The sequence below is a fragment of the Hoplias malabaricus genome, chromosome 7 (assembly GCF_029633855.1).
Source record: "Hoplias malabaricus isolate fHopMal1 chromosome 7, fHopMal1.hap1, whole genome shotgun sequence".
Taxonomy (NCBI): Eukaryota; Metazoa; Chordata; class Actinopteri; order Characiformes; family Erythrinidae; genus Hoplias; species Hoplias malabaricus.
In genome coordinates this window covers 33,001,350-33,019,292 of record NC_089806.1, presented here as the reverse complement: position 1 = coordinate 33,019,292, position 17,943 = coordinate 33,001,350, and the positions used below count along the sequence as shown (strand labels likewise).

At 37.4% G+C, this 17,943-nt stretch overlaps 1 protein-coding gene across 1 annotated transcript in view; it reads right to left on the bottom strand.

Moving 5' to 3' along the window:
• rxrgb (retinoid X receptor, gamma b) overlaps nucleotides 1-17,943 on the bottom strand; it is a 49,646-nt gene that overhangs the window by 16,545 nt on the left and 15,158 nt on the right. The window lies entirely within an intron of this gene.

Genomic DNA, 17,943 nt, shown 5'->3' with positions numbered 1-17,943 from the left:
TGCACAATTCAAACATTTCTATGATGTCATTTGCCCTTCTTTCCTAAACCTGATGTCTCAGTTCTGCCACTGCATTCATTTGATATATGAGTGTCATCTAACAATGGCAAATTTATATATATCTAACACACACACACACACCTTATATATATAATATATATATATATATAATTAACATCTGTTTATCATCAAAAAAAAAAAAAAAAAAAAGTATTAGGGTGGCAGTAGGTGGTGCAGCAGGTAGTGTGGCAGTCACTAGTATAGATAGTCCCGCTCCCGGTGTCTGTGAGGAGTTTCGTGTGTTCTCCCAGTGTCCGCGTGGGTTTCCTCCCATGGTCCAAAAGCACATCTTGGTACGTGGATTGGTGACTCAAAAGTGTCTGTGTGTGTGTGTGTGTTGCCCTATGAAGGACTGGCACCCCCTCCAAGGTGTGTTCCCGCCCAATGATTCCGGGTAGGCTCCGGACCCACCACGACACTGAACTGGATAAGCGGTTAGAGATGATTGAATGAAAAATGATTAATTTTACAATAATTTTGTCAGATTTATACAAGCTGAAGGGAACTTCATCAAAAGTTACAAATAAATCAATACAGATATATATAGACTGGCCGTCCAAAGTTCAGATTCTAAACTTTACATTAATACCACATTTGTGTTTGCATGGTACAAAGGACATTTTATTTCAGAACAATTTAAAAAATAAGATGAGAAATTGCTGGATGCTTTACTGCAGAATGAGCAAACAATTATTTACACCTTGCAATGTCTGTCAATTTTCTGGGAAAATGTGCCAACTCATTCCTATCATGAACATTACAGTCAAATGTTAATGTAACTCACTGTAGAATTAATAATGTAATGATAAATATTATATTTAAACAAGTGTGTTTACTCTACAGGTCTAAGGGTTAAAGCAGACATGCTGCAGATATATTAACTCTAACAAATATAACAGCTTTTCTTGATGCTTTCAGAAGCTTCACAGAGTATAAAAGGTGAGCTAGAACATCAAGTTCCAGCAAGTGAGGCATCAGTGTTATGGGGGAACATTACGGGCCTTCACTGTCGTTAGTATGCTGCCTTCGTCACACCTGCACGCTACACACTACCCTGAGCAGAGGCCTAATGGATGAGGGCAGATGCGAACAGGTTTCTCAGCTTTAGTGCCCATGCCGGAGTGTGAAGTGACAGGATGGCATTTCAATAATAGATCCCATTTAAGAAGACCATCAGTCAGAAGCTAGTGGAACACTGTACAGCTCAAAACGTATGAAGCTACAGCCTTTTTCCACACATAAACATTAAGGTTGTCACTACCAATGAGAACTACACTAAAAGATCTGCACTTCTGTTGGACAAATATCCCATTTATTTGTTTTTTTGTATATTGTCCACTACTCATTCTGTTTGTGTCAATATCAACAAAAGACAAGATGTAATGGAAAGAGATGCATGACTGAATTCAGAACATTTATTTAGATCATTTCAGCCAATCTGATTTGCAATTTCCTGAGGCACGTATTGTGAGCCATATGTTTGCTTTGACAGCTGCTGCTACTTTGCCTGATAAAAACTATGGTATTGTAACTACATTTGCTATTGTTACATCTGATTTTTTAAAATTTACAGCAGTTTGGGAGCAGTACTTAATGTGGAAATCTTAATTCCACAAGCATTTTCTAACGGGTGCGACTGGTGTGAAAGACTACACTGAGTGGCATGACCACAGGATCCAGAGAAGGTGGTGGAAATTTCCAATCTCTGACAAAATCCTCTCTTCTTTGCGATCTCTTCTGTGATTTGCTGCTCTCTGCAAAACATCTCTGTCCCAGATGTTTAAGAGTGAATTTTACAGAGCGAATTTTCTAACTGCATTTAACAGGCTGAAATCTGAGACTGATTTATAAAAGTGATTTATTTTAACTGAATATTTTGGGATATCATTTATATTATTATTAAATTATTTTGTATTTCTCCACAAGGATGACATTATTAGTGTGGGTAGAGAGTTCAATTAAACTTTTCACTGTTACAAAATACAAACTGCTTAAATTGTACACACAAAAACTGTAATTAAAATTAGAAACACTTTATTCGCCACTGTGAACACAGAGGGATTTGTTCTCTGCATTTAACCCAATCCATGCAGTGAAACACACACATTTACATACAAGTGAACACTAGGGGGCAGTGAGCACACATGCCCGGAGCGGTGGGCAGCCCTAGCCATGGCACCCTAGGAGCAGTTGAGGGTTAAGTGCCTTGCTTAAAGGCACTTCAGTCATGATCAGCCAGCCAGAGGATCGAACCGGCAACCTTCTGGTTACACACCCAGTTCCCTAACCACCAGGCCACAGCTTCCCCCAGTCATTTGTAATTCAGTAAGTATTCAATTTCAAGCAAATATTTATCATCTTCTGTCCTTTTCAATAATATTAAAGAAAAGCATATCATGAACTCACAAACATGCCTCCTGGAAACTGTCAAAATCCCAGGTTTCACAAACCAGAGGAAGCACAAAATTTGCTGCTTCATAAGCTGCAGTGTTTTTTGCTTTAATCAGCATGCAATCTGGATAATTCAATTAGCCTATGCTCACTTTTAAGATCATTAAGTCAATATTAGAAATATCATTAAAAATACAACATTTATTGAGCAATCGTTTACTTACTGCATGCTAATTAAGCAGTCAATATTCAGGCTATTTGTTACTGCAAATATACACTATCCTCATTTGTAAATTCTCTGCTGTTCTGCACTGCATGCTTAAGGGAAAGTAGAAAAAAAATTAAGCCATGATCTTAGAGAATTTTTTCTGTCAAGATTAATGGCGAATAATAATAATGCGCTTATTCACGTACAAGTATAAATGTCAAGCCTAGAGAAAAATGTATGAAAAAGTCCAATAACAGAATACACTGATAAATCCCTGGACTTTCCATGGAAATGTGGCTTCTTGAGAATGTAAAGTCTGTACATTTTTAGAACTTTCCTGTTTGTTACAATGAGTTACATAATTACATAATGTTTTGTTTATTGATACCGATAACAGATTACACACACACACACTAAGAATGAGCAAACCTGACTGTCTAGGCTTGTTTACTGCCAAAGACTTTTGCCATTTTACCACTCCAGTCCACTTTACCACAGATCAGTTTGGCTTCTGAGACGATGGCACCGTGACAATGCTAACAGCTTGGAGAGTCTCTCTGTACAGTAAATTCCATCTCCAAAGTTCACTCACAGTTTTTTCACTGCGTCTTTACCTCTTAAGCTGTGGCTACCCTCTGAAATACATGTTATGGATATGATTAGCCTCTTTGGTATTCTACCCACCGGCTAAGAGCCAGCACTTAGCAAGCCAATGAGAAAGCCTATAATCTTTAACAGAGAACAAACTGTTCAGCAAAGATGTTTTAAAATACGCATGTGCTACCCCCCTTCTTTTTTTGTTCGCTCAATTCTCATACTGGCAGTGACACAAGACACATTTTGCCAGTGGCTTTCAGTAAATGTCACATTCCTGGGCTGAAGGGAAGCCAGGAGGCTTGAGCACAACTCGAATCCCCCTTTTCTTCAAGCCCTTCACTCGTCTTGCCATTCTGAAGCTCTTGGGACCGTGCGCCAAAATGTTTTTAAGCATATCCACATTCAGTGCTGCAACCTGTCCTGATTTAGAAATACATATATAAGGTAGAATCCTAATTCTTTAATGTTTACTTCAGGAATAAATAAATAAGAGCAGCATTGGTAACTCTAAATGGATAACAAAGGTACAACATAAGTTCCATCACAGGTGAAGTTACATGCACTTAGTGCTTTCAGGTACTGTACAAAGCTGGTAATAAATCAGAGAACAAAGTAATAAAAGACCAGCGTGAAAGGAGCAGGGGCTAAAACAATTCCTTGGTTTCAACTAACTATCCTGTAATGCCAGTTTGGAACAATATGCTGTGGTCTGAGCTGAATGTTTGACTGACATAGCCAAAATCACTAAGCAGGCGTACAACAGAATAGAAGGAAACAGAACCAACATGAATTTCACTACATAAATCCCATACATTTTAGGGATATAATAAGAAGTATCACGAGAACAGATAAACATACAATTAATAAAAAAGGAGAAAAGTACATTACCATATTTTCCGCACTATAAGGCGCACCTAAAAAACTCAAATTATCTCAAAAGCCGACAGTGCGCCTTATAATCCGGTGCACCTTATATATGGACCAATATTGAGCCAGGTCTCGCAACTACGGTAAGCAGCCGCCTACTTCATTTTCTTCCGCGCGTGGTGCATGCTGGATATATACCGGTATATATTTCATTTCCATTTGTTTTTTATGTAAAGACCCCAAAATGGCTCCTATTAAGAGACACGCATATGACGCAGAGTTTAAACTCAAGGCGATCAGTCACGCAGAAGAACACAGGAATAGAGGAATAACTTAGTAAAGTGAGCTTTACGCGTTTATTTTGTGTGCTGTGTGATTTTAACGTTTGAGCAACGTTGAGTTATTGATATATTGTTATCGCTTTGCACTATTTCGAGTGTTACTATATTGTGATTATTATTATTATTGAATCGAGGAAAAGTCCCCCCCCCCACTATGTGGGGTATATTAACATTGCACTACATGTTTTACCTTAAACTACGCTGGGTTGTAATCTATTAATAAAGTTGAACTGACCTATCTGACTGTTTTGTTGACATTCCCTTTAGCGCAGCTCCATCTAATTGATGCATAACGTAACCCCCAGCCTCTACTGTAGCGTCTATTGTATGCGCCTTATAATCCGGTGCGCCTTATATATGGACAAAGTTTTAAATTAGGTCATTCAATGAAGGTGCGCCTTATAATCCGGTGCGCCTTATAGTGCGGAAAATACGGTATAAAGACAAGGATCACACAACCATAGATATCCATAATGTTAACATAAACACCCAACTCCCCTAACCCTTGATTCGTCCAAACACTCACCACAAAAACACACTCTGCATTACTCCTCTGTTATAAGCGTATGAATTTGTAAGACACAATGTGTATGGTAAAAAAAACATTATTTTCACTACGATCAATGTTTGTACATCTATTATGTAATGAGTGTGTGTGAAACAATGGTGCCTTTAGATCCTAAAAAGCAGGTTCTAAGCTGCAGTGCTGCATGTGTATAAATGTGTGTGTGTGTGTGTGTGTGTGTGTGTGTATATAAACCTGCGTATGCATGGCTGCTTGTGTGTGTGTGTGTGTGTGTGTGTCTGTCAGTTTGCATTCAGAGTTTAGGGGGATTTCTATGGCACAGGCCCAATCGTGTTCTGCAGGGAGGAAATACAAAGTGGCACATACTCCAGCCTATCCTCACACGACCCACCGAGACCAGCTGTTACATTTATATCAGCTCAAAGACCCCCTGGAATGAAGCAGGAATCTCTGAGTGTGCATGTGATTGTGTGTATGTGTGTGTGTGTGGTGTGTGTGTTAGAGAGACATGAGGCAGATGATATTAAAGGCTTTTTCTGAGGGAAATCAAACCAGAACTGCACTTCATAAATGTGTACGTTTACACCTTCTGCGCAGAATCAGATATTATGTCAGCAGCTCCTTCATAAATCAGTCACAAGGCCACGCATTACAGTGATTTTACCACAGTTAAGAGTTGTGGTTCTCTTTTCCGAAAACAATCTCGAAACTTTGAGTAATGGCAGATATTCAGTCTATGAATGCAAGGAACCTTCATTTGTTTCACTGTTTATTTACTCAATATGCATCAAATAACTAACTTAGTGTAGGTGTATAATATCATATGTCCCATCCCAGCATAGAAACCTCTGCTAGTCTGAGATATTATTTTCATTACTTAAACAGAGATAATAAATATCACATATTATGAATGTGCCTTTGCAATGTCCAGTCATAATATGAAGCGAGATGAAGACAGTAAGCTCTGTCCCTGTAAGCACTATTGTAATGGTAAGTACACCCATAGCAATTATCCATTGGCTCTGAAGAACAATGCTGTAAAAATGGTACCTGTGTTGTAAGTAAAACTGGTGCAACTATGAGACTTCAGCATTCGTTGTTATTATAACAGAAGCTAATAGAAAAACCCATCAGGCTGTTCATCAGGAGCTGTGGACAGATCTAGTATCTGATCTCCTGTCTGCGCATTCGCTCTTGTGGTATGCTGTCTCTCTCCCTGAATTTCACAATCAGGCCCATGCCGCAGCGGCCATGACCTTTGACCTGACTGTCTATGTTCAAAGTCCTGCTTTCAACAGACAGCTATGGGTTCACACCAGCCGTAACAGACAGCGAGGATCAGAACAGGCTTCTTAATGTAGACTCCAATTCCCAAAATATATACTTCACTGCCATGTCTGTTTATTTATTTATTTTTTTTATTTGTTCTATTTTAAATCGATTCTTCTCCCACTTTTGCCAAGGTGAAACAATGCTAACAGAGTGAAGATTCCAATTTAAAAACAATCATTTTAAAAGAACCCATTAGACAACACAAACAAATTCATTACCAACTGTTGTAAAGCAACAGTAAAATCCGTAAAAATCAGTTTTTAATCTTCATTAAATTGAGATAAAATTATAGCATTCATTTTACTAAACCCCCCTGTTGAGAGCACTGTTTCCTTTCAGCTCTGCTACTCAAAACTACAGGCTATGAAAACAGACATGCAACAGTAAGATGATTTGTAAATTAATTAAGCTATAATAATTATTAGCCATCATTTGTCATGTAATATTTCTTATATTTTACCGCTGAATGCATTAAAGGCTGGGCATTCCAAACATTTGACACCTTCAGGGGCACTGCTCTGTGGAGTTCCCATGTGAGACATGATATCTAAATTAAATTAGAAATATCTCTTGTAGGACAAATGCAGTACAAAAAGTATGTCATGACATGGCTGGTTTACTTCTCCACAGATTTGAAGCCTGCAAAGGCACTTAACATTATTTAAAACATTACAATAAACTAAAAGAATGAATTCAAGGACAATCTAATTTAAATGATCCATTTATGATGTCAGCTTTGGCAATGAGAATGTGTTAAAAGGCATTTTTTCCCCATTTCATTTGCAATCTTCAGTTTTGCAGAGGACAGTATTAATGTAATGGTTTACAAACTGTACAACAGTGAAACTCAACAGCTGTAACTGGCTGAAAATTTCATTACGTCTGTCTCAAGATGGGTGTGATAATGAGTCTAGTGAGCCTGTTCATATTACTGAGAGGCGAGAGATGTCCTTGGAATAACAGAGCTCAGATTTCTGGGATGTAACATTATGGAGTTTGAAGAGGGGGCGTTTAAATCAGTGAGTGTTAATCACCGGTCAGGCAGCAAAAGGACGGTCACACACTACAGAAATTCAATAACACTCTGCCCACTAACGAATGAGAGAGACAGACACACACACACACGAATGCACACTCCACCTCTCACACCCACAGAGGGAGAGAAAGATGATTATATATTGTAACCCATTATACATAAAATTTTTTTTCCAAATTGTATGTCATGTTTCAGACTAAAACACACACACACACACAAACCCATCGTCAGTGGCAAATGTGTTTGATGACTCCCCCACCTCCATTACATGTACAAACCAACAAAATACACACTCCTGAACCTCACAATTCAGTCCCAAACGAGGTCGATGTCTGATCAATCATGGCACTAAAGCTGCTTAAAGGCTGGAACCTACAACTAGTTTATCTACTGACACACCAGCTGTTAAGAAACACACAGGGGGTGGACAGAGAGGGAGGGAGGGAGCAAGAGAAAATATAGAGAGACAGACTGCTCCAGTAATGCGAGGGCATTAAATCAAACCTGATTACTGGCACACGTCCCTAATCTTTCAGGCGCTACAATGTGGTAACGTTATATCATACTACAAGCCAATTGTCTGCTATTACGCTGCAGATATTACACTTCATTACTACATCAGCACCACATACAAGAACAGAATGACTTGAATGCATGTTCTCCAAAAGTGTCCTAAGATCTAAACCTCCTGATCAGTGAATTCACCATTTTTAAAATGCAGCCACTACTGACACAGACATCCATCTGTTCACACCAAACTTGCAGAATTTTCACAGAAAGGCTGTGAAATAAAATGCAGCCCCATTTGAGCCTGAGCTCACAGTGCCCAATGCCAAGTGAGGCCCAGAGGGGTATAAACTCCCCAAGAACTGGCCTGCAGAGCAGTGCTCTTCACTGATGGAATATGTAAGAAGGGCGTTTTTTTTTTTTTATCCACAATGTTTTGTAGTATATTTTATAGTTTTAGAAATATATAAAATACTTAATGGCTCCCAGCAAGTGTGTTCTGAGTTTGTGGTTTCAGTTTCAGTCAAGATTTATTTCCTATTGTTACAAAATGTAAAGGGATACACAGAAATTCAGAGAAGAACGACACATGAAATATATATTTGATTAATAAGCAGAACGTTTAAGCAATCATGGGCTACTGTGCTAAAATGCCTAATATAATAAAAATAGGTAGGTGAATTAAATTTTGTCACTACTCAGAACAATCATGAGGCAATGAAATGCTGTTAGTATCTACCATAAATGCAAAATAATAGCAACAGTGCAAAACAACAGAATGGCTGTGCCATATCGTATCACGCACAATATTATCGTAAATTTTTTTTGACGATAAAAAAACATCAATATCATGATTGCTGTTTTAACGTGTTTATGTAATGATGTCATGCAGTTACACATATGGCATACATTCATTACGTGAGACATTTAGGCACAGCGACAGGTACGGTGGAAATCAAAGAATCAAAGAAACTGCTCCAAAAGAAGAGTGACTTCAGTCATGTGGAGGTGTTTTGGAAATAAAATATCAATATCCTATGTAGATTTTTTACAGTGTCAGAATCTTGGAAAATTACAGTTTACAAAATAAGCAAATGCTTACACATTGTTATTCCTTCTGAAAGTTTGAAATTGTTAGATTTGTATGAATATATATATATATATATATATATATATATATATATATATATATATATATATATATATATATATATATTTAAATAAAATAATTAAAATAAGAAATTAAATATATTTGAATATAATTAATATTAATATAACATTTATTTTGTTGTAGTAGTTTGTTCTTGAAATTAAAAGTATTTTTTTCATATTGTAATACCCCCCCGAATGCAAATGTCATATATGTATTAATAATATACAACATGTGCAAAACATGTTACAGCTTATCCAATTTAGGGTCGCGGGGGGTCCAGAGCCTACCTGGAATCATCGTGCGCAAGGCGGGAATACACCCTGGAGGGGACGCCAGTCCTTCACAGGGCAACACAGACACACACACATTCACTCACACACTCACACCTACGGACATTTTCGAGTCGCCAATCCACCTTGCAACGTGTGTTTTTGGACTGTGGGAGGAAACCGGAGCACCCGGAGGAAACCCACGCGGACACGAGGAGAACACACCAACTCCTCACAGACAGTCACCCGGAGCGGGAAACGAACCCACAACCTCCAGGTTCCTGGAGCTGTGTGACTGCGACACTACCTGCTGCACCACCGTGCCGCCCCTACAAGGTTCATGAGAGATATATGTATATATATATATATATATATATATATATATATATATATATAAGCAGTGTGTGTTACAGTAATCCTACTAGGCCTTTCATAATAATTACTCATCAACTTATCATACAATATACAGACATTTCCTCAATAACCTTTGCTGACTTTGATATCACCTATTGTGTTTACTTGCATATTTATTTACATCACAAATCACAATTATTTTTAGCCATTCACTCAGTTCAGTTGCATTTTGAATATTTTAAATGAATACATTTTTGGCAAAAGATCGCTGCTCTTTAAAGAGGTGTAATAACTTTATTATATCAGTGGCCTTAAATAAATGGCTATTTTTAAATCACTATTATTTTTGTGACAATATGTCAACCACCTAAAAAACGGCTATCATGAGATACCTAGATCTGCCTGTAGTACATGATACTAACATATACTATAATACAGGTCCAACTTGAAACTGTCAGTTGAATGCAGCTAATGCACTCTGTAAAAATAAGGTCTGTAGTTTTTCGAGATTAATGAAATGTAATACTTGTACACGCTTAACTGTTCCAAACACAAGCACACATAAGGCCTTAGTTTCCTATTTTTTTTTATCTATTGTGGCATATACTACCATCACATATCTGTAGGCAATAGTCAGTAACAGCAAATAAACAACAGCTTATTTCTGACAGCAATAGGTGAGTAAATGTGCTTCTCTTTTTATTTGTCCTTTTCAGGCAATGTTTTCCTCTCTGATCACAGTTGTAGCATCTCTGCTGCAGGGTCAGCGCCTGATTAAAGGTCAAGGTGAAATTCAAAGAACTGAGGGGGCTGCAGTTTACCAATAGCTGGGAAAACTAATAAAAAGACAAGGGCGTCAATACAAGTCTATTGGTCTTCTGCTGTTATAGCTGCCATTTTGTCAGAGTGTAAACAGAGCGTGCAGATTAAGAGAGAGACGTATCTTTTATATTTTGGTTTATCATAGTGTCTTATCTCCGTCATCCTGTTGATATCTCAGGGATGGTGATCTGTCATAAAATCAGCCACATAAAACCAGCCACAAACACTGCAATGTTGAAAGTGTAGTTGTCTCCAAATTTTACGAGAAAAAGAAAAGGGAAGCAAAGTCATAAGCTCAGACCAGATGTCAGTGAAAAAATGCAAGAAAACCATTCGCTCAGTCACAAGCTCCATGAGTCTTACACTTCAACATCTGCATTTCCTGCTGAGCATGAGGCTGAGAATGTAAAAATAATACACACACTTTCACACAAGGATGAATGACCTTGCTGGCCTACACTGTCCTACAGTGACCCCACTATCTCTGTGCAATCTCTTACTAGGTCCATATTTTAACCACTACAGCTGAGACACAAAGCAGGGACCAGCTGTTGCCAAGTACTCAGTACAATTTTCAAACCAAATCTCTAAAAAATGCTTTTTAAGCTTAAACAATTACTGGAATATAGATACGTCAATATTTGCTTTGCTTTTACTTTATTTAAATTTAGATTTATATTCACTCTTCTCATTCCTTGTTTCTGTATAAATGTCTTGCAATAGCTAATAATTTAAATAAAGCTTGTTTGACTGATCATCCAAACTATTGGGTAACCATAAAACACAACGAAACTTTTATTCTGAGTATTAGTGGATTAGCCTGCTGGCTATTTGCAAATGTGTTTCTTACATAGGTTCATGTTTACTGTGAATTTGTGGTTCACAGTGGAATATAGGCATCCGTTCTCTGTGGGTGTTACTCTCTGCCCTCCGTTTTCTTAACCTTGCTGGCTACACCTGCATGTTAGTCCCAGCTTGTTGAAATTTTGGCACTCCCTACATATTGTTTTTCAAGATAGCAGAGTGTGTTCTGGTGAAATAGCCCATCCAATTATCCCTTCACTGAATAAACTTTACGATTTTAGACATTAAAAATGTTTTGTTTTTTAAAAACTTCTGACTTCTGATTCCACACCTTACATATGCACACAAAGAAGGATCGAAGCATTCTTCAGCCTCTAAGGCAATACCACGATGCAACGCATACACAATTGTCATCTCTATTTCACGATCCTTCCAGTCAAAAATAATTCAAATCGCAATAAAAAAAAAAGGAAAGGTGGAATCCATCGCGTTGAGATGCTGACGTGACAATAGCGGCTGAGGCAATGGCCAGTTGCGTGCAATGGGCGGGAAAGAGCTGAGACACATTCACTCTCTTACTAGGGAGTCTCTATAATCTGCCTCACGAGGATTGACGTTGATTAGAATGCTGCCTATTTAGCTCACTAGGTTTGGGAACAGACCATTTGAATTATGGTTTCTTCATCAAGTAACTTGATGGTCTCTGCTCCCTGGCTGCCTGCCTGCCCTACCACTGCTGTGTGATGTGCTAGCGGACTGGGTAGACTTGTTTTCCCCTAGTGCTAATCGGCTCTGTAGCCGGCTACATGCTTGATTCAATCTACGTTTTTTTTTTTTTTTTTTCATGCCCATCAACTCAGGAAGCCTGCTTTTTCTACTCTCCTAGCAGGTGGAGAAATTTTGCTTTTATCATCTATATGCCAAAGAAGAGTGCTCACTTGCACCAGTAGGGATTCCCCATATTCAGCTCCTGCACTCTGTCCACACAGTGCCACACAGACACTGTGTAAGCTGTTAACCACATTAGCATTAGCTGATTCTGTTCTCTCTGAACTTCTATACTGTGTTGCTGTTATTTTATTTGTATTCTGATGTTTTGTGGATCTCTAAGCAATGTGGGTTATGGAGCACTACATAATATATTATTATGATAATCATTATTATTGTGTTCCATCTCTTTTTTCATGAGTGCCTGTCTAGAGTATATAAGATAATGTTAGCAGTTACTCATGAATTTGTGGCAAATCTGGTGGCAAAATTGTACATATACCACCTTTACGGAGAAGTCTGTATCTACTAAGCAGATCTTTATCACAATAAAGAAAACTACCACAAAATATAACGTAAAATAATAAAAATAAATAAATAAATAAAAAATCACTTTCTCAATTGTCTTTTTTGTTAACCTCTAGGAACAAAGCCCCCCAAACACACACACACACACAAAAAACTGTTGAGGACAGATAAGAGCTGAAACTCCATCAGGATAAAAGGCTGCCTTTATTAGTTACAAAACTTCCTGTCACGAAGGAAGCATGTGATATGGACAATGTTAAGCTACATCCAGCAGCCATGCTGACTGTAAGAGATCATACATATCAAATGAAGCCTTATTATAACCCGAAGGAACATCCAAAAAATGGGTGGGTGTCAAAGTTACAAGGATAAAGTGTTAATACCTTTTTAACCCCTGTTTTGTTGAAGAGAGATTTGGTGTTTTACAGCATAAAGAAGACTGGATCCTGCTCTTTTATTTACTCCTGTTTGTATGTGACACAGCCACTGTCTTTGGACTGGTAGAAGGCCTAGCTTTATATGGTCTTTATGGCTAATAAACAAGCTAGTGTAAATACTGTCAGTGGGTGTCTAGTAGGGGTGGGCGATATGGCCCTAAAATAATATCATGATATTTCGGTGATAACTATATTCTTGGTGATATGAAAAAACACTGAAAATAATGGTATCAATTTCAAGAACACATTATTGCATCAAAATAGATGTTATTCATTCATTCTTTGTCTGAAAGCACTTATCCAATTCATGTAACTGCGATGATTCATTACATAAACAAGTCAGAATATCACGATAGATTTTTTTTAGCGTTTACCTTTTTTGCAATATTATTGCACACAATATGATATGGCACAGCCACACCATTTCCTTCATTATACAGAATGCTAGAAAGTGTTTTCTTAGTCTCTGGTAGCTTTTTCATGTTCCTTCTTAGCAAAAATATATTACTATATTATATATACACTATATAAAAGTAACTGATCTGTGTCTTGGAGATATATATAGTCATGGCCGAAAGTGTTTTTCCATTTTCTGGAAAAATTTCAGGGGTGCCAATATTTTTGGCCATGACTGTATATAAATGTATTGTACCTTATTTTAATTTTGTTCCAAATGTTATAACCCACTCACTCCCATGCCTGCCCCATGTGTACACATCCATTAAATGACTGAATTCAACTGCTTTAAAGTTTATTCCCAGTGGACACACACAGGAAATTTGTATATATTTTTCCTAGAAAAGCCTGGAATGAGCCCACAAACCCTGAGGTAAGGAGCAGCAGAACTATTTTATCTGCAGTGATGGAGTTCCAAACAATACCTACTACTAATCATACAACCTCAATACCTGACATCACTAATGCTATTCTGGCATCTTGTTCACACAGTGTTGTGCCAACATCAAGTATATGGGCTTTCCAAATACCTGAAACTGCTGTCACACCAAATGCAGAACAAATTACAATTGAATACCCTTCAATTTAGAAGGTATATTGTATGAGCAGGAATCCACAAAAGCAAAACTTGGAAATAATGTATTTCATTTCCATCACAATGCTTTATTTTGTTAACATTTCTCCAGCACAGGTCCCCAACAAAAAAAAACTTTACACTGACTGCCGTCCCGAAATTCGTGGAAGGCAGTGTGGGGGCTGTTTTCACTGGGAATCGATTGACCGCAGTCCTCCCGAGACTGCGAATGATTAGAAATATGCACAAGGAGATAAGCAAACACCCAGCTAACAGCAGCACACAGCCAAATCCCACATTTTCAGATACACACCATTAACCAAAAATTGTTAAATGTCAGCTTACCTATATTTAGAAAAGACAGAATAACAGCTAATTTCACATAGTCATCTGAAGAGTAAAACTGACTGTTCTGTGGCCCCAAATCTTTATTAGCTAGAACTGAAACAGGACAAAGCCTAGATTTTCCACACTACTATAAGCTGCATAGCATTTGTCACACAAGCATCACTTATTTCAATAAATGGGGAGGGAGTGATTCACATGGGTCCAATATATACATCATTTTTACCAGAAGTCCTTGGGAATAATTCAGCCACACAGGTTATTTCCTGTGAGGTAATTTATAATATGCAGTGTTTCGTCTTATGCTCTTAAATTGTGAAAAACTTTGTTGCCAATCAGAATACAACTGGCAGAATCCTGAGAGTGCAGCCAGATATGAGCCAGATTAGTGCACTCTCCGTCAACTTGTGACTAGTTTCTGGCTAGAGATACAGGTGCATCTCAATAAATTACAATATCATCAAAGTTCATTTATTTCAGTAATTCAGTTCAAAAAGTGAAACTCATTATATAGATTCATCACAGAGTGGCTTACAGCCAATGAAAACCCAGATGTCATCTCAGAAAATAAGAATAATCAACACAAAATACCTGCAAAGGTTTCCTAAGCCTATAAAACGGTCCCTTAATCTTGTTCGGTAGGCTACATATATTATATTATTATGTAAATAACAGTAACTTACCAATTTTATATAAAATAACGTAGAGCACAAATCTACCACAAGCAAAACGCAGAAAATTTGACCTACATTATTCATAAAAGTAAATGTACAAAAAGTAACTTAAGTACTTAACTAAGTAACTTAATAACTCATGTATGCCATATTACAGGTAACTGCATGTCATCACGTAAACTAGTCAGAATATCAATTATCACAATATAGATTTTTAAAATCATTTATCATCATTTAAGAGTTTATGAATTTAAGAATTGTGATATTATGATGATAAACACGATATGGTACAGCCCTATCAATCAGTTTATCATTGTTTAAAAATGAAATAAGCCAATTATTGAATGAGATTATAATGAAAAAAAAACTTGTATAAAGTGAGAGAGGTGTGGAGTAGTGAGGTTTCTTCCACAAGGAATTAAATTAAATTAGCCTGCTTTGAAAAGTACCTTGGGATGATTAAAACTTACTCAGTTTATTTTTGAAATTTCCCACTTACATATACACATTTTGGAATGGAAAAAAGAAGCCCTTTAAATCTGTTGTGTCACAATAGCAACAAAAATCAAATGTAAAAGGATCAAATTTGCTGCCTCTCTTTGCATTCTCTCGTCCCAGCGCATTTTCTGCTTTAAAATTCAATGGAAAATACATTAGGTTGCATTTCATGAAGAGTTTTAGGCTCTGATTAATAATTTTCAAATTCATTCTGAGATCAAAGGTGCCCATATGAGTTACATTTTAAATTTTGATCTTGAATTCTAGTGCCATTTTATATGTTGCATTTTGATTTTTATTGTCTGATTCCATAACCAGACAGTCAGTCAAGCTCAAATGGCAAAAGGAGAAACACACTTAAATACCCTTTTATACAAACTAAATAGGCATACAGACACCCAAAAATAGACATACAGACACCCAAACCAGATTATACATTAGAGAAGTGAGATCAGGTGTATTTATATTCAGTTCTTGAAAATCAGTTTTGGCAGACAAACTCTGACACTACTTCTTTTGAATGGACTGACTGAATCTGCAGTCTGATACAACATCCTCTGAAAAACTCCAACAGAAATTCACACAGCATAAACAACCTTGTCTACATTTTTTTTCAGGAATAAACACCTGCATTTGGAAGGCTTTTAGATTACCACAGTTCCATGAATGGGGTCATTTCAACTCACGACCAAGGCAGTCTGACCCACAGTTAAGTGCTCTGTTTTCAGAACACTTTAGCACAGAGGAGACAGTTTAAGAGTGAAAGAGACAGCCCAGACAAATATGTGCAACATCGTTAAAAATAAAGAAAACATTTCCTGAGTAAGTGTAAGTAAAATATATTGGCTGAATCCTTGGTTGAGGCCAAAAAAATAAAAATAATAAAATTTTAAAAAACTCTTCCAATTACACATCATGGGCACACTCCAAACAAAGGGCTATAAACACCTTGTGAGTAACTGACAAGATGAGAGGGTACAAGTCCCCAAATAAAGCCATCTTAGTCTAATGTAGTTTCAACATTATGTCCCTTTACTTCATAACAAGCATTAAACATCACTAGTACTTTGCAAGTTTCTAATTTTTTTACAGGCCAATAATAATAATCATAATTTTTTAAATAAATAGAAATATTTTCATACAGTGTGTATATATATATATATATATATATATATATATATATATACAGTCAAGTGCTTGTCCATAGTGTCACTTCTGTGAATCTTGGGTGGGTAGAAGGTAGGGGAGAAGGACAATATTATATTACTGCTGACAATTTCTGTTGTCACATTCTTTGTGCCATTGAGCAGGAGGTCCCCTCTGTCAATCAGGCAACACACACACACACACACTCACTCACACTCACACACACTCACACACACTCACACACACTCACACACACTCACACACACTCACACACACTCACACACACACACTCACACACACTCACACACACACACTCACACACACTCACACACACTCACACACACTCACTCACTATCCGAGGAAGAGAGAAGAGAATGAGATGGAACGAAAGTGTCAAGAAGAGAAGGAAAGACTGAAGAGGTGGTTTTGTAATTGTGATGACACAGCAGTATGGAGTACTGAGTTTATTCAGGCACTTCAGCTTACAGCAGGTTTTCATGACCTTCTATCAGCAACACTCAGTGCAGGGTCAACAGGTTACAACGGGCTGGCTGATAGCCTTTCAGCACACTCATTAACGCTGCATCAGTGTTACTCCAGCCAGACACCAAGCTCAGCCCACATTACAGCTATCAGTGAAACTTGAGAGTTGAGAATGTTTGTGTATACATTAAAGGGTCAATATCAGGGAAAACATATAATTAATATATATAATTCAAACATATAAATATAAATATTGTTTATATTGTAAAGCATCCTTGTGTATGCAAAAGGAGCAATACAAACCTAACATTATTATTAATATTATTAATTAAATCAATACAAACAGCATCAATTGTTTTCACTGACCAACCTGATAGCATTTTGTAAATACACTAAAAAGCATAATTAAAAGGAGAGGTGATGTAACACAGTGGTAAACATGCCTCTTCTTCCAACTGAGGATAACTGTTGAAACTTTGCAAGTGGAACTGCCCATTCCTGCATGGCATCAGTTGCTTCAGAGTCCATGGCAGCCACTGTCTTTTTTCCTTGATGCACCATAGGAGACAACTGGACTTCAAAGAGGTTAGTTAAGCGCACACACACATCGTGCTTAGGAAGCTAGGATTTTTGGAGAGTGTGCCGGATGAGGACTGGCATTTTCTTGCGAGAATAACCTTGAATTTCCGAGGAAAATCTCTACAGCCATGTTACATTCACGCAAATGCAGGTCACCCATGCTGTGGGCATTGTTGCACACCCTTACT